The sequence below is a fragment of the Triturus cristatus genome, chromosome 6 (genome assembly GCF_964204655.1).
Source record: "Triturus cristatus chromosome 6, aTriCri1.1, whole genome shotgun sequence".
NCBI lineage: Eukaryota > Metazoa > Chordata > Amphibia > Caudata > Salamandridae > Triturus > Triturus cristatus.
In genome coordinates this window covers 1,695,833,464-1,695,857,301 of record NC_140589.1, presented here as the reverse complement: position 1 = coordinate 1,695,857,301, position 23,838 = coordinate 1,695,833,464, and the positions used below count along the sequence as shown (strand labels likewise).

Here is a 23,838-nt window from a genome sequence, read left to right as displayed (position 1 = left end):
GCCGTGCACCCAATTACAATGAAAGTACTCTGCCCCGCGCAGCTGCCAATTTAGGCCCCGATTGCAATTTTAACAGAAATATAAAATGGAAATGCCATGGCTGAAATAAACAAATTCATCCGGTATTTCCTCCCGTCACTATCCGACCATTACACACAGGGGCATATTTACAAGGAAATGATAGAGTGTGGAGCTGCAGCAAGCTTTGCAGCGCCATGCTCCGCCATTTCCAAAACGGAGGGATGCACCGTATTTACTGCAATACAGCGCACCCCTGTGTTTTCCCTAACGCTGGTGCTAAAAATAGCTGCATAGTGCCACTTGTTACGTGTGGTTTTCTCTAGTGTGCATCTGCACCTATTAGAATCAGGGCTGGTGTTCTCACACCTAGAACTTTAGTTGCAGCAACACAACACCACTTGTGACCCAGTGGTCGAAGTGGGGGAAAAAAAGTAGGGGAACTGTGGGCGGAGAATCAGAGGGTGGGATTAACCTGAGGAGTGGATCAGTGGGCGGAGTTAGAGGTGTGGCCAGGATTGGCAAAACATCCCAATCTTTAGTATTTGTTTGCCATTTCACTGACCAGTTACAGCTTATTATGTTATGTAATTCAACCAATGGATACACAGTATTATTTAACGATTAATATGAGTTATTGACATTAAAATAAATTCACAAAGTGGGATATGTTTCTAATCACAGAATGTCCCAAATATGCTTAAAAGTGGAAGCACAAGCCATTTGTTTCCGAGCCATGGATTTTCTGTCGTCCGCAATATACACAGAGACAATCAATTTTACGTCTGTAAATCACTGTATGGGAAATGTTACATAAGACAAAGGACAACAAGGTGTAGGAGTCACATGACAACCATATTAGTAGGCAGTATAGTTTAATAGTGATCGAACTGGAGAAACACAAACTCAGAATTTAAAACTTAATATCATGTTTGGGGGTTCACTTTAATAATCATTATTGATTTCTATCCAAATTAACACTTTTTGCAACATTAGGATAATCAAAGGCTTAGGGAAAAAAAAACATACAGCTCTAGTTTATACCTTGCAGTTTGTATGCAGCTCTAAGATGAAAGTTAATAGCTCACTGTTCTTTGTTATGATTTTAACTTATAAACTGCAAGTAGCAAAAGGATCTCACTGACAAAAGCAATAACCCACTGACCTATTTACAATATGTGCACTTTGTGATGGGCATGGTACATGTTCTTAGCAGCAGGCACATTAACCCTATCTTTCCATGAGTCAAACCTTCCACTAGACAAAACTCCGATCTCGCTCTAGGAAGCCGTTTATTCACCGGAGTTATCATGACATTTTTATTATTGCCGAAAATTGCTGTAGGCCAGGAAGGAGGCAGCAAGTGCTTTGAAAACCCATAATATACAACGCCCCCACTCAAAGTCAGCACCTGTTGCGGTCACACCGGTCACACTACCCTAGAGCCAGCTCTTCTCAGGGGTCCTGTGACCTCAGTGACAGAGTCACTGTTGCTCTAGGGCCTGCTACTTCGTAGGCCTGCCTGCAAGACCGGAGGTGAACTTCAGCATAGATTGTGGTGGGCAAGCGTTCAAGGTGAACCCACACTTGCCACTGCTAGGGTCCACCTGCTGGTGTTAAGACACCAGCGCTTTTCCGGATTTGCGGGGCCTTCTAAGGTCTAGCACGGGAATGTGCTCCCTCAGGAGAATGGTCTGGGGGACTGGTCATAAAGGCTGAACCTGGTTCCCCAGTTCTAAATTCGGCAGCTCTGACCATAGTGCTACATCCGCTCCCTCACTGACCACCATACTGCCCCACCGAGAGAAATTCACACTGCCTTCAACTACAATCCAATTTGACCTGTTATAAACAACTGGATGCGACTCAATTCAAATTGCGCACTAGGCAAGAGCAATATGCAGCCTAAAGGAAAAACTAACAACATCCTGGAAAAAGAATACACTCATAGGGAATGAAAGATTAAATAAAGCATGTGAAATGTAAGCAGAAACAACATGGTGAACTTAACGCTTTTACACTCACTATTCAGATATCAGTGAGTGCTTCTGCCTGAAAACTACGGGGCCCAGAAAGGACCCATTTCAATGTCCACTGCTTATATGCTTACAAAACGTAAGCAGTATGGTTTAAAAAGACCACATTTGTGAACACAAAGCCGCCCTACACATTTTGTTTTCCAATCCACCCATCAACCAGGTATTGCAGCACCTCCAGGTTTGACGCACTTCCCCACCGGGGAAAAACAGCGCTTCACTGGCAAACTCAGTAAAGTGACGCTAATGTTTTTGGGGTTTGAATAAAACCGATCTGGCCACTTTAAGAACACTCCAGTAATATGATGCAAACACCAAACTATTCCCAATTTTGCAGAGGAGAAAAAAGTACGCCTGCACGATGAGGATTAAGGGGCTGTGAAAGCGTTTGCCGACCCTACTAAAAATGTTGTGCAAACACCCACTATGGCATGGTGGTATTCAATAATAGAGCTTCAGGGTCAGATTACATTCAGGGCCCAATGCCCTATAAATTATCATTAGTCAACAGGTATTTTTGCCCCGACTAACCAGTGCAGACTTGCTCACTAATGGTTCCAATGCAAGTAATCCATCCCCGGGCATATGATATCACTTGCAATGCTGGGGATTCAACGATGTAATATTTAGGAAGGGCAATTTGAGCAATTGGGAATACACAATTGAGAAAAGCTGAAAGGGAACCGAGGAAAGTGGGACCCTGTCTTGCAAGGAGAGTAGCCTCTGGTGGAGACAAACACCAAAGAGAAATAAACTGTACAGAATGATGAGGAGGAGGAGTCCCTCTAGAACAGGGGTCTTCAAAGTGTGGGGCGCGACCCCCAGGGGGGCCGTGAAGTGATGGAAAGGGGGTCGCGCATTCCCGGTCACACTTCTGCCCAGGCCCATCGGACAACAAGGGATTCAGCCCCCCTCCTCCCCTGTAGTGTGTCTCAGCACGAGCTGCTGTGGGCTACGTTGGGCTGTGTCTGCAGTCTTATCTCCAGCACAGCCCGGCAGGCCTGAGTTTTTCACAGGTCGTTAAAGACCATTTGCATGTTTACATACCTTTTGTAAACTAGTTACTGAGGCTTAGTTTTTTTTTCTAGTTCCAGTACCCCCTGGGCCCCAACTCTGCCTTTTCCTTACATTTGTATTTTACATTTACTGCAGCAGTGTGTTAGAATGCATTTCATGAAAAGAAATATAAAGTAGGGTTGCAAGAAGGAAAATACCTGCCATTTGATGTTTAGAGAGCCTGCAAAGGCCTCCTCTTGACACTAAATGGGATTGTAAATAAAATCATATGCATTTATTCGTAATGGGACTTTTCTTCTGTCTTTGTTCCCTTTAATTATCACTATTTATATTTACTGTTCCAAGTACGCACAGATGAGTGCTGAAATATACAGCTTTAGGTGACTTCTTATTTTTGTACCGTCTGGGACATCAAAATAATGAGCAGGCAACCCTAACCATAGGACTGGAAGAGTGAAGCGGGATCAGCATATTATTTATTTCCTCCACCCTCGATCCCCGATTAATGTCATAATAGTAATAGTTTAACTTATATCTTTAAACCCTACGCTGCCGTCAATTATATGCTGAGTTACTTCAGGTGTCTGGGAATGCACCCTGCATTCAGAGAACTCACTTCTCATTCTCGCACTTCACTTTCACGCTCACCCTGCACTCACAGCGATCACAATGCACTCACACTGATCACCATGCACTAACATCATTCACCCTCTCACCCTGCACTCACAGTGATCACTCTGCAATCACAATGCACTTGCGTTGTTCACCCTGTACCTCAGCCTGCAGTCACACTACTCATCTGCACTTATGTGACACCTCATTCACCTGCCCCCTCACTGCTCAATTTGCAACTCGCTCAAACAAGCCCATAATTAACCATGCATTCATTCGTCCCACTCTGCACTTACATCCGCACCCAAATTCATATGGTCACCTCACTCATCCTGCAGTCACTTCTCTTTCCCTACTCCCACACTGTTGCATCGCTCACCGTGCACTTACATGGGCACTCTTCTCATCCACAGAGTGCAGAGGGTTAATGTACCTGCTACAAAGAACATGTACTATGCAGATCACAGAACTTAGTGTGAGTAAACTATGAGTAGCACTATAAAAAAAAATTTTGTCAGAAAGGCGCTACAGAGAGATGAGGTGTTTTGTTGGTGAGTGGTAGTGAGGGAATTTATGGAGAAGGAGGAAACGGGGGATGGGGCACCAAAAAAGACTGTTGCGCCGTGTGTGACCAGTGCTATGGCCAGCCCTGTCTGGGAGTGTAGGCCCCCCGCGAAGGTTGGGTCTAGTGGCTCCCATGCTTCTGCCTATTACTATTATTATTTACATTTGTAGTGCGTTAATGTTACCAAAAGGTGTGCTGGGGCTAATAGCCATCTGCTGCCTGAAGGCAAATGAGAAACATACAGAAGGGGAAGGAGAACCAGCCAAATGGGGTGACCTACAGAGTATAGAAGGAGGTTTTTATATCTTCCTAAAGGATAATAGATTCTTGGTGGAGCGAAGCAAAGGAGGGTGCACGTTCCATAACTGTGTGGCCTGCACCAAAACAGCAAGACAGATAATTCATGCCTTCCTGAATTAGGGAACAATAAGCAGAGTGGCACAGACCAAGAGGAGCATACGGGTCCAACCCGTGTGCTCGGTGAGGAGAGATGAGAGGATGAGAAAGGACAGCAAGGGAGTGAGAGAATTTGATTGAAGAGGTCAGGGATGAGGAAAAATGTGAAGTGCCGAAGGGAAGTGCGGACACGCAAGAAGTGAGTGTGAGGGAAAGTTGAGGGCACAGAGGAGGGCTGCTGTCAGACTGTGAGAGAAGATAGCTGAGAGATGATCTGTGACCTAAAAAGTAATTTGATACGACAGGGGTGAGGGACAGCAGCGATAGGGTAAGAGAGGGAGTACTGGGGTGGGTGCTGAGCAGTGATTAATTTGTAATAAAACATGTGCCAGGGACCTCACCAGTAGGCCACTGCAACTTTACCCACCCACCCATTGCCTTGCGTGTGCGGCCAGTGACAATACCTATGCAACTACCAACCATTACACTGTACAAGTGTGACTATTTCAAGCCCCCAAAGCTATAACAATGGCATGGATGTCAGGAGTTTATCGTTTTTAATGTATATTGAATTAATAAACAGCTGTTCTGCTCATCTCTAAATTACACAGACAGAGCCACCATGTGGCAGACGGTCATAGTGCCAGTGTGTGTACAATCCGGTGCCAGTGCGGAGCACCGGAAACCACCTGCTCAAATTAAGCACTGGTGCTGAGGTAACAGGGGAGAGGGACATTGGTTCAAGAAGGTGTTTAAAAACAAAGGAGAGATGTGAAAGATGAATTGGGGGACTGGAGAGGTGTAAGATACAAATAGACAACAATTTGAATGGAGAGACTTGAGGTGAATGAGAAGTGCAGATGGGCACAGGAAGTGACGGGCCAGAGAGGCCATGAGATAAATGCAAGAAACTGTTAGAGATGAGGGCAGTTAAAAGACACAAGAGGTGATTAAGGGTAAAGTGAGAAGTTGAATGGGGAGAGTTCAGAAGTTGTAAAAAGGGGTGAAAGAAAATGGCCTGCAAAGTGAGAGAGGGATCTGGGATTGGGAGAGGAGAGAGGGATGGAATGGAGGGGTGAGAGGAAAGCGGCATGGGTATATTGCTTAACTCTGCACAAGACTGCCAGGGTTTTAAGGGGCCCCTGCTGCTCCCGGCCAGGGCAGCTTCTAACGTGGCAGCACGTATTCCTGCGGAGTGGAAGGCCCATCACAAAGGTTGACTAGACATCTTTCTGATGTTAATTGCTGTATTTTGGTTATAAACTGGTACTGATGGGGTGAAATCTTTCCTCAGTGTTACTGTGTGCAAAAAATGTCAAAATAATGAAGCAATTTTATCCCAAAATAACGCGGCATCACATAACATAATTTAAATTTTCTTCCCACATAATTTAGTCAAGCCTGTCGTGTAATTTGGTCCTCACCTGCCTCGTAATTCCAGAAGCCCTGCCTACAGGTTTAGAAATGTTTGTCAGGAGGGGGTCCTTACGACTGAAAATGTGGACAGGGGGGTCTCGGCACCCAAAAGTTTGAAGACCTCTGCTCTAGAAGCTGGCACATAGTGTAGCTAAGCTTGGCTTGATGGGCACTATAATTTGCCAGTGCTCCCAATCTGACATCTTTGATGAGCAAAGGAAACCAAGTCAAAATTAAAAAATATGTGAGTCCGTATGCATCTGCTTAATCTTATAGTAACAATATTTCTAAATCATTGAATTGGATTTAGGAAAGTAGATGCTATAGGACAGGAAGGTGCTCTGTCTTTCGTTTTGCAGTAAACCTCTGTAGAGTTTGACTTTTCACTGCTACATGGTTGACAGTCATGTTCACTGCAGGCACTCGATGTAGTAGGACTTGAGACCAAGGGCAGGACTCTGTGATCCAGAGAGGCCCCCAAAGAGTTCCCCTCCTTTCTGGGGGTGACTTCGCTGGAAAAGTCTTGCAGCGGTGGCAGCAGCATTGGTCACATGTGGAAAGTCAGGCATTTTTTATGTTACCCTCCATGGGAGAGTGCATACTGGCCTCTGTGTTTAAATTGGATTGTCGGTGACTTTTCACCTGAGCCCTTCCTACATTAATGCAGAACATGGATGATGAGCGCATGTATTTTCTGCATACGTGTGATAGAACTAATAGTATGTGTATGTGTGTTTGACTGGAGGAATCCTCCTGTGTGCAGGCGGCCAACAGGATGAAGACCACAGCTGGGCCAGACCAGACAGGGATGGAGGGAGTCCCCAAGAACATTCCTGTGGTCTTTTTGAAATGGACCAGGCTTCACTGAAGGACTAACAATAGCTCCAGTCTACTTCCTGCTTTTCTCTTCCCAAGAGGCAGGGTGCAGACAGAGATGATTATTGGGCAGATATGGAAGTTCTCTTGCCTTGTGCCTTTGCTATTGCCAAGTCACGGCTCACTCACTTGCTCCTTACTCCTTCCTGCCCGATCCCCAAATCAAAGAGCTGTGTTGGAAGGGATGTTGACCTCCCAAGATTACAGAAACCTCAGGGCAGAGTAGAGCTCTGCAATCTACATTTTAGTCTGCTCGTCGGGTACAAATATGAGGCATAAACTCTATACTAGAGTTCCAGGAACTTCCCATTACCTGCTGTCTAAGCCATGCACAGCAGATGCCGGAGAAACCTTCTGAATCCCAGGACTGGTGAATAGGGAGCTGTGTGGGAAAATACTGAGTGCCATAAGTAAAGAATTGAAAGTTCTGGGACAGAGTAGTACCTACAGCTGCGGTGAGGAGACTCATCTTGCCCCACTAGTGCCCTGCAAAATTGTTACTCCTGTGGTCTCTGGTCAAACTTGGGTCTCAACCTGAGTGGAGAAGCCTTGGTGTGAGAAGTCCAGCAAGAATTGATTTTCATCCGTGCTGACTGCATTGTCCCAAACCTTTGTGGTGCTAAAGAAACCCTAAGCAACTGTGAAAGAGTATCTGAAGGGATCATACGCATAGTCTAGTCAACCCCCCTTTGTACCTTAGAATGAACACTCCCACAACCCAAGAAGCTGGGTGCACAGGCACCAGGCATCAACTCTAGACTCCCATTAGACTTGTAGACTCCCTGCATCGTCTTCACTTTGGAAACCTGGTTTTTCTGGTGGGCTCTTTTGTCCATTTTGGTTGGTAGGTTTTATTAGGCATACGTGACCTCCCTAAACTGCATACCAAAGATTTCTTGAACCTGAAAAGCAAGAGAGCCACAACCAGCAAAGCTGGGCTGTACTTGACTGCTGCTGCAAAATTACTCCATTGCACAACGACCCAATTGGCTTTTGTGCATGCGTCTGAGTGACAAAGCCAGGTGATTGTCTGTGGTCGAGAGTGCCAAGGTCTCGTGCCAAGGTCTGGTGCCTCCAAGGATGGGTGAGATCTGCAAGATTCTGCACAAACTCTAAAGCATTCCTAAGCAGAAAACCACCTGCACAGTATAGGGGTGGACAACCACAGTGGGTGTGGTGCCTATCCTGGGAGGACTACAGTTAATGGACTACAAGTCCCAGGATGGCCTGGGCAGATTAACAGAGAAACCTGAAGTGAAAGTGGGGCCTGCATAACCAGCAGCAGGGGGAACAGTCATACTATTTGGACTACTCCGCTACCCTTAGCCATAGACCTCTGATTGCCCACTGAGCTGTGTAGATACCTCAGTCTTTTCAATGAGTTGTGCAGTATTGCGTTTTGAAGTAGAATAATGTACTTTTCTTTATGTCTAAGCGCTCGTTGTTTTTGATCTAATTAGTCCTGAGTTTATAACCCCACATCACGTCCTAAGTAAGCATTGTACTATTCTGCTTTCAGACCTTGAGAATTAAGTGCTAAACGGATCTACTTGGTGTAAGAAATTGGAGTATTAGTTGAGGGGGCTGAGAACCACATCAAATAATAATCATAATTAGGGCTCTCTTTTTATGTTTTTTTAACATTTCCATCTGTATTATCCATATTTATTTTTAGCCTACAGTATTGGTATTTTTCCATATTCATTTTGTGATTTGAGAGTAAATTGATATGTAAAATGGTCTATTTCCGCATTTATTTAACAGATTAACATGCACTCATACTTTGACGCCTGTCATGTTTTAGCTAATTAAGCCGTCAAATATAACAAAACACTACACCCACAGGTAAATATTAGCATTATATACAAATATTTGTTAACCTATGCCTGGTTTTAAGGAAATGCAATTATGATTTTCTAACTCGCGATGATATCTGTCTGCTCAGCTGTAGGTCTAGAATTCAAGAAGAACAGCATGGAGAGGCACTCACATAAAACAAATTATTCTGTATTTATTTGCTTTTAAAAATAAATACAGATGAAAAACATGTCGTTTTCTGTCCGTGTTTATCTGTAAAAATCAGTTAAAACGAAAAATTGGAAGCTTTAATCATAATCCTGCTCAGGGTGAACCACTAAAGTCACTAAACAACCCTGTATTTAACCCTCTGGTAGATTGGCACAAAGCAATCAGGCTTAACTTAGAGGCAATGTCTTAAGTGCCTATGTAGTACTCAAACAGTCATGACGTGAAAACAAAATTCAAGAAAAATCCCAAACCAATTTAGAAACATAGAGAATATTTGAATAAATAAAATGAAACCAAATCAACAAAACTCCCATGATTTGAATTTTTAAAGTTTATATTAAAAATTACTCCAGAAAGGACAAAGCTCCAACCATGGGTATCTTGTCATGCTAATATGGGTCAAAGTCAAAGGTTGACGCTGATCAGGATGTAGCATAGGTCGAGTACAGGGTCTAGGTTTGTCCTGATGGAAAGTTTACCTTCTGACTTAGCAGGTTCTGGTGGCTTAGTAGCCTAATGCGTCACTATAAGGGCCTGTGTTCAATCTCATGGTCACAGGTTCAAATCGCGGAAGGTCCACTCAGCCTTTTCTCCTTATGAGGTCGATAAAATGAGCACCATTGAGTTGGGTAACAATTAACATCTGTTGTTATTCAGTTGTTGTTCATACCATTGGGTGAACATGCACTTTACAAATAGACGTTATGTTATGTTACTTCGAAACTTTGATGGAGAAAAAGTGATGTTCAAGTCATTGGCATGGCAAACTGGATCCGAAGTGTGGCTCGATGACAGCGGTTTGCTGAGGAGCCGGATCCCTTGAAGCTCAGGAAGGGGCTGGACACAGCAACCAGGCCATCCTGACATGGGTGGACTATCCCTGACTGTGGTTTGAATACCATGGTGGACGCCTACTCAGGCGAGAATCCATCTTTAAATGATGAATATATTTGTTGAGGATTCTCCTATAAAGCAAACTTGTAATTCCAAAGTAAGGTCTACATCTTGAATCCATCCTAAGGCTTTTGTTGTGTTTGTTTGTGAGAGTGTTTCTCTGAGGTCAAAAGGACAGGCCGTAATCTCTTGTGTTTGTGGCCAGCTTCAATATCTGAGTATTCTGGTTTTGTCAGGCTGCAGCTTAAGATGACTGGAGGTCAATCAGTCTTTCACCATGACCAGGCATTGTACAAATGTGGATGTCATGATGCCACTGATGTTCTTGAATTTGAAGATGAACTGTTTGCAGTTGTTAAAAGAAAGACCAAAGCCTTGAATCACTCCATGCAAAGCGTTGCAGTAAATGTTAAAGGGAAATGATAGTTGAGCCTTTGGGGATACCGGTCCCCGGTAGTAGTGTTTGCAAGTGCATGATGGTAGGTGTTAGACCTGAACCCTTCAGGTAGCGTTTCCCCAAACTTTTTTCTTTGCCCTCCTGGGATTTTCTGATTCTCTTGGTAAGGCCTTAGAGCCTGGGGCCCTTTCCCACTGTAAATGCAGTACGAAAGTGTGCACACCCTTCCAACACATATTAGGAAGTGGTGTTTACCTAGGGTTGCAAGTATGGGTCCAGCCTGCTATTGCAGGCTGATGCGAGCAGTGGTGCATTTGCTCAGACTGGCCTGTTTAAGTCACTAACCATCCTGAGAGGACCTTTCACCTCAACCCGAGGACCCCAGGGGAATTCTTAAGGGGTGCAGCGAGTGGAAGGTGAAAGGCAGGGCAGGTACACATATATCCCCTGTCCACATTGTGAGGAATACCCATGCATGTTTACACTGCCTATGAGGTTTGCTCTTCCCATTGGCTAACATGACAAAATGCTAGAAATCCCTTCATATTGCAATAGTGGATTACAGTGGAGCAGCCTCATGATGTTTCATATCCCTTGCAACGGCTTTGTCGTAATTCACACAGAAATGTCACTACTAGAAAGTGGGCATTTCTGTACTCTAAACTCTTTTGTGCCTTGATGCTTGGCTCCAGTCCACACTGGAGGTTGGGGGAGCACATCTGGGCATTCCCCAGCGATAGCTATAAACTACTGGGCATGCAACTGGAACGATAGACCTCTGCCATTTGCGGGCCGGCTGGAGAGATTGGAGGAAGAGGTTTTGACACTTGGCCTCTGGAGCCAGATCATGGCCCCACTAAAGATAGAGATCTACATTCCGCATCCTCATGGCAGACAGGAATGTAATTTAGGGGAGACATCTGTGGTTCGACTCTTTGAACCACCCCCGACCTCAAAGGCAAACTCCAGTATAACTATTGGTGCCATACTTCAGCACGGGGTGAGATACGCTTATGGGGACGTAGGACTGGAGAACCTGGACTACGTGATGCACATTGCCAGAGAACTCTATTGTGCACAAGAAGGATTACTGCCGTTAAAAGGGACTCTGTGCCCTTCCTGAAAAGTGGCTGGCTGGTGCCAACTACCTTCTGTTGTGTGGCACCCTGAAGTGTGCTCTCCAAGGGCTTGTTGAGCTTGATCTCTGTTCTTTCAGAGGTTTCAGGGACATCAAAGATCTCCTAAAAAGGACCCACACCGTCTACCTGTGACACCTGAAGCACAGTGCCCTCTCAAGTGCCCACATTGTCTGCTGGATTCCAACTGGTTGTGTTGCGTGGGCGTGGAATTAAGAACTGTGCCTGGAAACCGGATTGCCTATTAAGACTGGCCCGCATCCAAGGTGTGTAGCACCCTCATTGTGGGGATCTTGGAGTGCATAAATGTCTTGCGGGTGGTGAGCGGGTTCACTGGTTGTGGGACCAAAGTGGCCCGTTTTGTAGATCGTGCTGCATCTCTCTCCTGCGACATGTCGACTGCATGTTCATTGCATGCCGTGTCCGATTCAAAGGTTGCGACCTTCGGATGTGGTTACGTAACTAGAGTAGAGCCTCATTCTACCTCATGAAGCATTGCTGAACTTGTGCCTGTGTGTGTGTGACTGAAACTGTCTGGTGTGACCAACATCAACGTGCACCAGACATTAGGTCTCATTTCCAGGGAGGCATGGAATTTGCAACTCTTCATTGTGTGTGTGACCGGAGTTGTTTGATGTTACTAACACCGATGTGCACCAGACGTTGTGCCTCCTTTTCCAAGGAGGTACGGATTTTGCAACTCTTCATTGTGTGTGACTGGTATGGTCTGGTGTGAACCGTGTCATCGTGCACCCGACTATGTGCCCGGATTGCCTGTGTGCAACTCTGATCAATAGGCACCTGAAGGGCTGCCCCCTCCTTCCCAGAGCTCTCCCCGCTTCATTCACCATTCATCTACTGTTCCCTTACTTGGCCCTCAGTGCAGCGAACCATTTACCCTCTTCTCACCCAGCCTTTCCTGATGACGCTGTGTTGCCAGGTAGTATTGCCGGCTCAGGCCTAGGTGGTAAGAGTGACTGACCAGGCTGGAGGAAAGCTTCTGAGAATGATCAGAAGCGGGTCAAGTGACTGCGTGACCCCCCTGTGCTTTGCAGAAGTGGGCTGGTACTGGAAGGCCTTTGAGGACCCTTTGTCAGGACCATCTATTGCCCTCGGCTCGTGCCTGCTCTGCTTCCTGTGGGTGAACTTCTCAAGGGATTGCCAAATCCCTCTTGGCGACTGCCTCCTAATTGACCTTGCTGCCTACCGCCACCTGCTTCCTAGGACCCTGACTAAGAGTGACTTCAGCTACTTGTAGTCTAGTGCCCAGTGGGGAGGGCCAGGTGTGTGCAATTTTTTTGGATGTAGATAGTCGGGGTGAGTTGGAGAGCGGAGGGAGGTTTGGGGCCTTGAAGTCTGCAGTGTGTAACCAATTGACCTGCTGGGTATCAGTGCATCTCATTAGGGTGCGCAGTGCATATGTGTGTGATCCGTACGGACTTGTCTGATATCCATTGTACCACATAGTGGTGCCGAGTGAGAGGGTGTGTGGCAGTGAAAGTGGGGAACTGCCCGTCATTCACAACACTGGACGACGGTTCGCTTGATACGTTGACATCTTGCCCGAAAACCATTACGTGTAACATTGGTTTTGCCCGCGCTGCCTCGACCCAAGGAGCTGCTAAAAAGTGTTATAATTTGTGGTATGTACATATTTCTGATATCGTTGTGACCCAGGGGCACCCTATAGCTGTGTTGAATTGAGTTGTAAGAATTGCTAGGGTAGGCCTGAGGTAGGCAACGTATTGCACCGCATAAGGCTGCACGGGAGGGTGTATATTAGGATCTTTTCCAAGTGTGCATATTACTGATGTCATTTGAATACGACTAGACCTAGTACTGCTAGTAATAAATCCCAATGTGATTTTTGCCCAGAAATACATGATGCTTATGTTGTGTTGATAATTATGTGTGTTGAATACAAACATTATTTACATACATCACGTGTGAAGTCTCTTTTGTGACGCTCAAGGTATTTATCATGAGTGAGTGCTGTGTCAGTGCTTGACTGCTCACTGCCAAGCTACCCAAGGGGGAAGCGCAGGTTATACAGTGTGTGTAATCACCCACCCCTGAGGAAGTGGTCGGTTCTGCCTGGCTGGGGTACTGCCTCAGCCAAACAGAAAGTGCCATTTCCAACAGTAGGGATATCATGTAGTTCCAAATGTATAGGAGGAAATCTAGCGGAGCGCTGTAAGCGGTTTAAGAGTAGTATAAAGTCAGTGTGTGATAGGACAGGTAGCTGGTTTGTAGACTGTTAATGCATTGTGATATTGTGTTTTTTTAAATGTTCTGTCTTCAGCAGTTTCTAAATTAGATTAGCATTAGGGCTGTCCTGATGGATACAGACATGTCCCGGTTCCTGGATGCATAGATGGAAAGGCCTGTTACCTTTTTTTTTGCAACTTCTTAATCTTCTGTGGTGTCCTGGCTGCGGGTGTGCTAAGAACCATGAGAGCTAGTTTGCAAGATAAGCAGACATGCTGTTTGTGATGCCTTTGTAAATGATGCTGCTGGTTTTGACGGTGGTGTGGGTTGGCAAGTGAAGCCGATGGAGTTCCATCATGACGGGAGTGTGCTTCACCGTGTAGGATGCCGATAAGGGGTGTGAGAGTCAAATCTGGGAGGCTATTGTGCAGGGCATTGTGATGAGAGAGCACAAGGGATAAACAGCAGTTCTGAAGTCGCGTTTTGGAAGAAACGGTTAAACTTTCTTTTAAAGAGTTTTTTTTGACAATGTGTTACTTGAGGGGGAAGTTGGTGTCATGTCCAGGGTAAATCCAAGTGACTTGGCATTCAGTGCAAGTTGGTGTTCAAAGCAATCAAGGTTCATATATTGAGCCAGGTTTGTTCTCTTTCTTTGCTGGTCTTGACAATCACAAGAATTCTATTTTGGTTGCTGTCAGCTTCAGGTAGGTGGTGGACAGCCAGGCCTGGTTGACGTGGAGGCAGTGTTTGAGAAACAGGCTGTCCGAAGCAGAGAATGCTTTCGAGTATCATCAGTTGGGTATGAATATATATTTTTACAATGAATGCGCTACAACACATTCCATTACAACGCGGTCATTACAATGACCGCGTTGTTACAACGCGAACCATTACATCACAAGTCCTTACAATGAATTGCTGTAGGGGGCACGCTGGACTTAGGAATAGTATAATTTACTATTCCTACTCCAGTTTGTGCAACAGCAGGGAAGGTGTAGGACTGCAAATCCAACACCTTCTGCCCCCTACAGCAAGTCATTGTAATGACTTGCGATGTAATGGTACGCGTTGTAAGAACGCGGTCGTTGTAACGACCACGTTGTAATGGAATGAAAGGTATCTAGGGATTCCTTGTCCATGACAAATACTGCTTTTTATGCTCCCTGTCTAGTTAACATATCAGGGATTAGGCCATGTGTATATAATACATTTATATAAGGGTCTTGTAGTGATGAGCATGTGATGTTGGCCTTCCACTTCCAATGGGAGGCTGAGTAGTTTTTGCCGAACGATTGGTTTCAGGTGAGTGAGGGATGCTGGTGCATTTACAGTTGTAATATCTTTGGGAATACCTCTTAGAAATGGGGGTCTCTAGTTTTCAGCAGTCCTTTGTCCAAATTGGGACACTTGCTTCTAGTCAGGGTAAGGGGATACACACTTTAGATAACCTCTGCTCACCCCCTGGGTAGCTTGACGCGGGCAGACAGACTTATCTCAAAGGCAATGTGTAAAGTATTTTTACTCAAAACACACAGTAATACAGTGATAACACCACAAATGGACACCACACCAGTTTAGAAAAATAAAGTATCTTTATTTAAACTCAAGAAGACCAAAACGACAAAAATCCAACATACATGTAATAAGAAAAAGGCTTTAAAAAGCTTCAAACAACTTGCTCCATAGAAAACTATGGCTGCATGATTTCGCTCAAAGTACCTGTAGATGCAACAAAATTTACAAGGCCAAACAGCCGCAGAGATGGGAAGCGTCGAAAAACAAAGAGATGCGTCAGTTCCTGAGTCGATGGGGAGGCCATGCGACAGTTCTGCTGCACACAGGAGAAGTGATGCATCAAATCCGGTCTGTAGGGGGAAAGTGGTCTGTAGGTGATGCGTCGAGAAACCTTGCCGCACAGTTACAATGTGTGGAAATCCAGATGCGTCCGCGATCAATGCGGCAGCGTCGAGCGGCGCTGCGTTGGTTTCTTCAGCCGCGATGCCTCGATGCGTTTGTTCTTGCAGCGGCAATGCATATAGATTCTTCTCACACAGCAGTGCTGCGTCAGAAAAACAGCTGCAAGAAGAGCGTTGCATCGATTTCTTTGTAGTTGCATGGCTTTTCCAGCTCCCAACCTCAAGAGGCACAGCACAGTCACACGAATCTCTTGGCAGTTCAGAACTCCCAGTAAGGAAGTTCAGGGGAGTTGGGGGTAAAGTCTTTGTGTCTCTGAGACTTCAGAACAGGAGGCCAGCACACACAGGCCCTTAGAGATCTTCCTCAAGTACATCAAAGTTATTATCCTTTTCTTGGCAGAATCAGCTACTGCAGGCCAACCCCAGATAGCAACAAAGGAGTAATACTTCTCCTTCAGTTTCTCCAGCTCTTCTCCTTGACAAAGGCTACTCTTGATTCCAGAAATAGTCTAAGGTTAAGGGGGTTTAGGTCTAATACTTCTACCCCAAAATGTCTTAGTTCGCTGTGTGCAAGGGTCTCTGAGCCCAGTCCAAACCAGTTCTGTCCTCACTGGTGCAGCATGACTGCAAGGGGTGGAGACAGCATTGTGCAAGGGAGACAGGCCCTATTCAGGTGCAAGGAATCTCCTCCCACTACTCTAAATTCAGCCAGGGTCTATTCAGCCCAGCTCTGAGTCATCCAGGAAAGGCCAGGCACACCTCAACTCCCCCAGTGGCTGTCTACAGTGAATACACATCTGCAGCCCCTGTCTCTCCAAAACCAGAAAGTCAATACACAAACAGGCAGAGGCACACAGAATGGTTAAATAAGAAAATGCCTACTTTCTAAAAGTGGCATTTTCAAACAGACAATTTAAAAACCATCTTTACAAAAAGAAGTGTTATAAAATTCTGAGTTCAGAGAGCCTTAACTTTATTTCTCTATCTTGTCCCAATGGGAATTTATATTTATAAGATGTTATAAATAAACTCCCATTCTATCCTATGGGGTAAGATAGCCTTTCAATAGTGAAAAAAGACTTTGGTAGTATTTCACTATTAGGACATGTCTCACACACCAGTACATGTCCTACCTTTCACAGACACTGCACCCTGCCCAGGGGAGTACCTTGGGCCTACCATAGGGGTGCCTTACATGTACGAAAAGGAAAGGTTAGGGCCTGGCAAGTGGGTACACTTGCCAAGTCAACATGGCAGTTAACAAACTGCGCACAAACACTGCAGTGGCAGGTCTGAGATATCTTTTCAGGGCTACTCATGTAGGTGGCACAATTAGTGCTGCAGGCCCATTAGTAGCACTTGATTTACAGGCCCTGGCACACTTCAGTGCACTTTACTAGGGACTTACCAGTAAATCTAGTATTCCAATCAGGGAGAACCAATTGTAACAACAATTTACACAGGGAGCATTTGCACTTTGACACTGATCAGCAGTGGCAAAGTGCCCAAAGCATCTAAGCCAGCAAAAACAAAATCCAGCACAGCATAAAAAATACAGGAGATAGAGGCAGAAAGTCAGTGGAACCCATGCCAAAGATGCCAACTCTAACAATACCACATTCTTTAATCTGATTATAGTTCTGTGTTAGCGCAGAGTAAGGTGTTGGCTGGCATCCTTGTATTGTGTCAGGGAAGCAAGTGCTGGACTTAATTTTACCCGGTTCCATCACGGGAGGGAAGTTGGCATATTGATAATCATAGAAGTATTTACAGGTGTCCATATAACATGACTAAATGTTAGCTGGCACGCTTCTGTTGACAGTCCCTGTTGCTTCATTTTGGGAGTGTTTTGTGATCTAGTCCTTAGTGTCTTAAATTTGCGCTTACAGTGCTCACTTTATGTGATACAGCTCCATACGTGCACTAAATTATCCCAATGCACCATTTTCACCACTCCTCTCCTCATCATAGAGACATTATCACTGCAGTGCACTTCAAGCTCACTAACCCAATACACTGTAGTGCATCCATCACATTAAGCTGCATTCTAGGGTCACCCAGTAATTGGTTTCAATACATATCTGTATACGTTTCTCTAAGAATGAGCAATTGAAAACTGCTAATAAATTATTAAATGTAATGAATTATTAAATCTCAGACAGTAAAGTAAAAGTGATTCCTATTCTTTAACCCATGGTACTAGAATGTGGAGGCAGATACAACTCCTACAAAGGTGAAGTCTGCTGTTTTCCTGCTTGATTACGTCATAGGGGTCATACTTGGCTGTCTCCAGCTTAGCTCCTTTGTAGTTAGTACTTGTGTTATATTCCGTTCTCTGCTCAGTGTAGATAAACATTTGTTTTTGCTCTTAAATGTGATTTGGGTTCCTAGAAGTGTTGTTTTTCTGCGGCTGGTGCAGCAAGAGTTACTATGCACCTAAATGTAATTTTGCGTCTAAATGCATTACCACAGGGCTGGCTCCTTTGAACTAAGAGTGATTTTGCACCCATACATGTGAACTCCAAACTGGGAAGAGGATGCGGCGTTCCGGCCAGAGCTGCCGACTTTGGAACAGGGAAACCCAGGGCGTAACACAGGCCCCCGCAGTGCGGGGGGGGCCGCAACCTCCAGGGGGCCCCCTCAGCACTGCACTTCAAGCTATCCTGGCTGATAAAGGGTGAAACTCTGAAACCAGTCCTAGGATGCTTATTTCCAGTCCAGGGAGGACCTGGCTTGGCAGTTCGAGCTGGACAGTTCCCATGAGGCACAGGGTCAAGACTGATTTGCATATGGCTGGGTCCAAACTGGAATGGCATGGTGAGAAAAAAAACGATGGATTTCGGCCCAGATCTCTGTACTGGGGTGAATGTATGACATTGTTCTGCATTCTGTCCATCAATTGTTCTTTTTGCATTTGTCACCCCGAGTGGGACGGGCATGCTCAGACGTGAGTCCTGTGCTCTCCATGCCACTGGAATCAAGCTATCCTGACTGAAAAGGGGTGAAACCCCGGAACCGGTCCTAGGATGCTTGTTTCCAGTCCAGGGAGGACCTGGCCTGGCAGTTCGGGCTGGACTGTTCCCATTGGGCACAGGCTCAGGACTGATTTGCATATGGCTGGATTCAAACTGGGGAGCAAAAAAACAATGGATTTAGGCACAGATCTCTGTACTGGGGTGAATGTATGACATTGTTCTGCATTCTATCCATCAATTGTTCTTTTTGCATATAAATCACAACAACAAAAAATCCCACCTGCTGATGGGGCAGTAAAGGCAATGTTGCAAATTGAAGCACACTTAGTTCACAATTTGACATATTTTTGAAAAATATTCTCACTTTACTTTTGTTCTTAAATGTGATACCATACTCCTGACTTTGCAAAAAAAAGTAATCTTGCACATCACTGAGTAATGATGCTTTATACTGGACTCCACTGTCTCCCTCTGCAGCCAGCGCTTCTCAGAAGGCGATCGAAGGTTTTTGGGGAGGTGTTTCCAGCGATGACTTATAGAAGCAAACATCTATAGGTCAGTTCATGACACTGATGGTGGTGTCTGTCTGTGGGACAGATCTACAGCTAGGTGCACATCAGTAACTAAGGGTGAACTGTTCGGGCTTGTTTTATGGAATAGACACAGCAATATCATCTGCAGGTCTCAATACTGAAGTCACTTCTGAAACTACCAATGCCTCAGTTATGAGGTCCCATTCCATTCTTGTCTCATTGAAATTCAGGGTCTACAGTAAACTCGCAAACACGATAATCTCCATCCAAGGACTCCCTCTGCTGAAAGCAGACAAAATCTCCACGGAAAAAAAACTTCACCGGGGCAATCAGACTTGGAATTACCCACCTTCCCCAGTGATTCCTCATTTCTCTTGGGAATCTCAGAGCCCCACCTGTATTCCCATTAATCTGCCTCCTCTAGTTACTGGTGCGCCCAGTATTGCCATCTATGTGGTCAGGGCGAGATTAACGGGTCAAAGTTCAGGAACCTTGTTATGAGTCCCTAAGAGTTCATAACAAATGTAGCCAGCACTGCCTGTGCAGATAAAACTTTGCTGGCCTTCACATTCCTCGCAAACATTTTTACTAATATGGGCATATCTCCTCTTGCAATCACCACTGCAATGTAGATAGTACAACTATATAAAAACACATTTTCCCCAAATATATCCCCATAATGTCTCTCTTGGTACCTTTGTCTTTCCTATTTAGAATATATAGGGCCAAATGTATGAAACTTTGGTTTTCCGATTCTCAAATAGCGATTTTTAGAGAATCGCTATTTGAGAATCGCAAAATGTTATGTATGTAGGATTTGCAAATAATTTTGTGAATCCTACATATTCCTTAATTCGAATTGCAAATTGCAATTTGCAATTAAGGAATACCTCCCCATTCATTCCTATGGGCCTAAAGGCCCATAGGAATGAATGGGAAGACATTCTCAATTTATGATTCTCATTTAGAGAATCGCAAATTGAGAATGCAATTTCAAGGGTGCCAGGGTGTCAAAAGGACACCCTGTTGCACCCCTGAAATGTACATGTGTGCACATGTGGCACACATACATGCCCTAAATTCATGTATGTGTGCCACATGGCACTTTGAAAAATGCAAAACGTGAAGTTGGTGGTAATTTGCGATTCCTTAAGGCCAAATTGCACTTTTTCTGGGCCTCTTACACTGCATTTAAGGAATCGCAATTTGAGATTCCTTAAATGCAATTGCAAAATAAGTATTCGCACATTTTGTGATTCCTTATTTTTCAAGGCTGTTTTCCTTTCATACATCCCACTTAGCTAAATTGCGATCGCAAACGCCGAAATTCTGTGCATTTCGGCGATTGCGATCGCAATTTTCAATGATACATATGGCCCATAGTCATCAGTTCATAAACATAAACGTATTCCCCACAGTAACCCTTCCACACACCAGTCCGCTCTACAAAAGCCAGATTTTGTCCATTGGTGCATTTTGTTTGCTTTCTTTCCTCAGCTTTGCCACTAGTAGGTTGCACTACACGTAGGTGTGGATTGAGGTAAAGTAGTGAACCATCCACTGCATCCTGTATTCAGGACAATTAATGAGCTTTCAACGATTTGACTCCTTCCAACCAGTTGCTCAATTTCCTGCTCTCTTAAACTAATTATAACATTTCCATGTTAAACTTTGACTGCCATTATTTAACAAGTAATTAGCTTTGATCATTCCTAACAAGAGGGTAATCATTTTGGTTCACACAAGTTTATCACAGTTGTAGCCAAATTATCTTTTCCCACTAAATATTTACAAACTTAAATTTCATAGATTTGTGCATGAACATGTGATTTTTGCTGCTTTCCCTGAATCATGAGGTGCTGAAATGCCTGAAATAAAGTACACGTCTTTTCAATTTAGGCAGAGTTAACCCGCACTTCCCATAATGTAAATGTGATCATATTAATGAAGGCACCTTTTGTACATTTGCATTTCAGTATTTTGACAATGAGCAAGTGTTCCCTTTAGATGAAACCAGGTTTGGCTTTTAGCTGATATCTTACTTCTCCATTTGAGATGAGGCCACTGCCAGCTGTAATCAGCCTCAAAGAAACTCCCAAACTTGAGTCTTGTTAAAGTGTATAGCCCTAGAAACAAACTCCACAAAGTGCCAGCATTGTCAGTAGGAGCTTTGCATCAGCGATACTAGTGTGCAATATTGATATTCATGGCAAACAGACTATACCCTATATTAGTTTAGGGGACTTTGGGTCAGCCTCTTTCAGCCATTGGCCTCTTTTTAGGTCTCGGCTGCGAAGGCTGCGCTTGCGCAGTCTCGCTCCGAGATTTAATGACTTGGGAGAAGAGGGGCTTGAACCCGCCCCTCTTCTCCCCTGTTCTCCATTGGCTGGCCTCGTAAATGCTGGGCAGCCATTGGAGAAGAGGTCCCGTCACTCCAATCATGCCCCGTCCTTTTCGGATCGGGGGGCGTGTTTTTTGCGAAAAGTCTCAGGGAGGAGACAACAGCAAAACACGCCCCCGAATCCGAAAACGACGCTGCGTTTCTCCGAGGCAGTTCTTCTCTGCCTCGGAGAAAGGCGGTGGTGTCTTCCGGTGCCCTCTTTACTTGTTGTTCTGCTCGTTGCACGTGTTCAGATGTATGTTTCTTTAATTGTAGACTATTCTCGTAAGCATAGCATTCCGTTGTGGAGCAAATGGAGCGCTTTTTGTGCTGTGCTGAGATTGGCTGGGAAGGTTCAAGTTTATTTGCTCTGGAACCAGCTTTCATCTTTTAACAGCCAGGCAGAACGATGAGTCGGGTGTCCTGCAGTAAAGGTAAGAGTACGTTTATTTATTGCAGTACTCCCTTCTTTTAACGGACTGTAAATGCTCTTTAAATAGTCGCCCGGTCACCTTTGTATTATGAATTCCATGTAGCAGCTGTGCTGTGCCACACCACTTTCTAAGGTCATCGGCTGCCACTGTCTGCTAAACAGTTTTAGTAGGATTCGAAGCTGTGGCATTCAGGTTACACAGAGGTATCGACAACACGTGTTTGAACCCACACAATTATGCTACTCCCTGGGGCTGCAGCCCGTGCACCGCAAGCTAAGCATAGAAAAGGGCACCTTGGACGTCACGTTATCCCACTGAACAATGCGTTCGGGAATGCAATTCGTGACCTCAGTTACACCTAGATCGTTGCTTTATCAATCGAAGTCATCTTGTGGGTATGGAGCCTGCGACTTTCGTTCTACTCACGGATACTGAAAGTTTAAGTGAAACTGAAAGTGGCTGAAAATAAACAGACGATGCTGGCCGCGCATTCAGGGGGCTGGTGTCTGGCTGCATCCAATGCCTCTCTCCGTGCGTTGACACACACTGTGCCATGTAGATGAGAGGGCACTGCTGCATATGTGCCACTTGGGCGCTCAGTACATGCACACTCTGCCCCCCCCCCCTCCCCGGTTTATAAATAAGCCAGGCTCCCCTCCCCGTATGTGAATGGAAAGGTCTCCGGACACGAGACCGTTTTTTTAATTACGTTTTGACATCCTTCGAATCCTTAGATTGCATTTTCCTCCTCTGCCTTTTTGTGAAGACATGTAATGATGTAATGATTGGGGGGGGGGCTCCGATTAGATAACTGTGAGCAGCGGGGACAGAGATCCGTGCCTTGTGCAGTCTGCAGGTTACAACACGTGTGAGTGTCGAAGGCCGAGCAGAGCTGGTGGGGATGCTGCAATAGGTTATGGTTGGGGTGCCCCCTCCCCCTTAGAATCCATGGACAGCGGGGGGTGGGGGGGGTTGAATCGTTTGAAGGGAGGTTTTCATTTTCGTCGGTTTCTTTGGCGCAGGCTCTTGAGGGAGATTGCATTCAGCCTGTCTTCGGGACAGATTCCCTCTGACAAGAGGATGATGGATGACACAGCCCTGCAGCCCCCTCCTCCCCCCTCCCCCACCCCTGCTCTCTCAGAGCGACTTTACAGGCAGAGCCGGGAGGAGCAGAGTGTGTGTGTGTGCGGGGGGGAGGGGGGGGGGGTTAAAATAAACACACCAAACGACGGCCCCTGAGCCCCGGACATCGACTGAGCCGCTATCAGAAAATAACCAGCATATCAATGTATCCAATATCGCCTAAAAACAATATCTGTGGGCTGTTGGGCGCTAAACTGCTCACTTCCTACAAACATGCATTAAAAATCCCCACCACCCGTTTTCCAAGTGGTGCTTGTTTAAATAAACAACACACAAACACTTCATCTGCTCTTCAAGTATTGTGTAAGTACAAGAGCAGCGAGAAGTGACGCCGGAAAAACAGTTTCATACAGCGCTTAAGAAAGGCGCTGTGAGATGATTTGATGCTATGTTGCTATGGATTCATAAGCACACGGTCAGCCTTTGGCCTCCAGGCGCTACTGTTGTTGACATCTGAACTTCTCCTACTTAGGAACAGCACATCCACGACTGCTTGAAAAGCGCTTCAGCGCTGGAAACAGCGCTATCCTCAGACACGGGCTGCCGGCCGGGTCCACGACATATTTTTTTATCTCTGCTTTCGTCTGGTTTTCCATCACACTCTTCTTCTCTCTTGTATCACACCTCATTGCTTTGAGGTGTGTGGAAAGAGATATCTCGGGCGGGATAAGCTTGCAAGGCCTGGACCCTTCACATGTATAAATATCGGCAGAGTGGGACGATGAAAGAGAGATGCAAACACTTTTATAAATGCAATATAGATGTCCCAGCTAAAAAGTCGGAGAAATCCGAAATAAACTGTCTCGAATACCTGCCATCACACCGCGCGGAAGAGGTGTCGCCCCCACTTTGAGGGTT

General features: G+C 45.3%; 1 protein-coding gene across 1 annotated transcript in view; it reads left to right on the top strand.

Moving 5' to 3' along the window:
• The window catches only part of LOC146821852 (spermatogenesis-associated protein 7 homolog), a 1,028,728-nt gene that overhangs the window by 776,373 nt on the left and 228,517 nt on the right, over window positions 1–23,838 (top strand). The gene's annotated exons all lie outside the window — the stretch shown is intronic.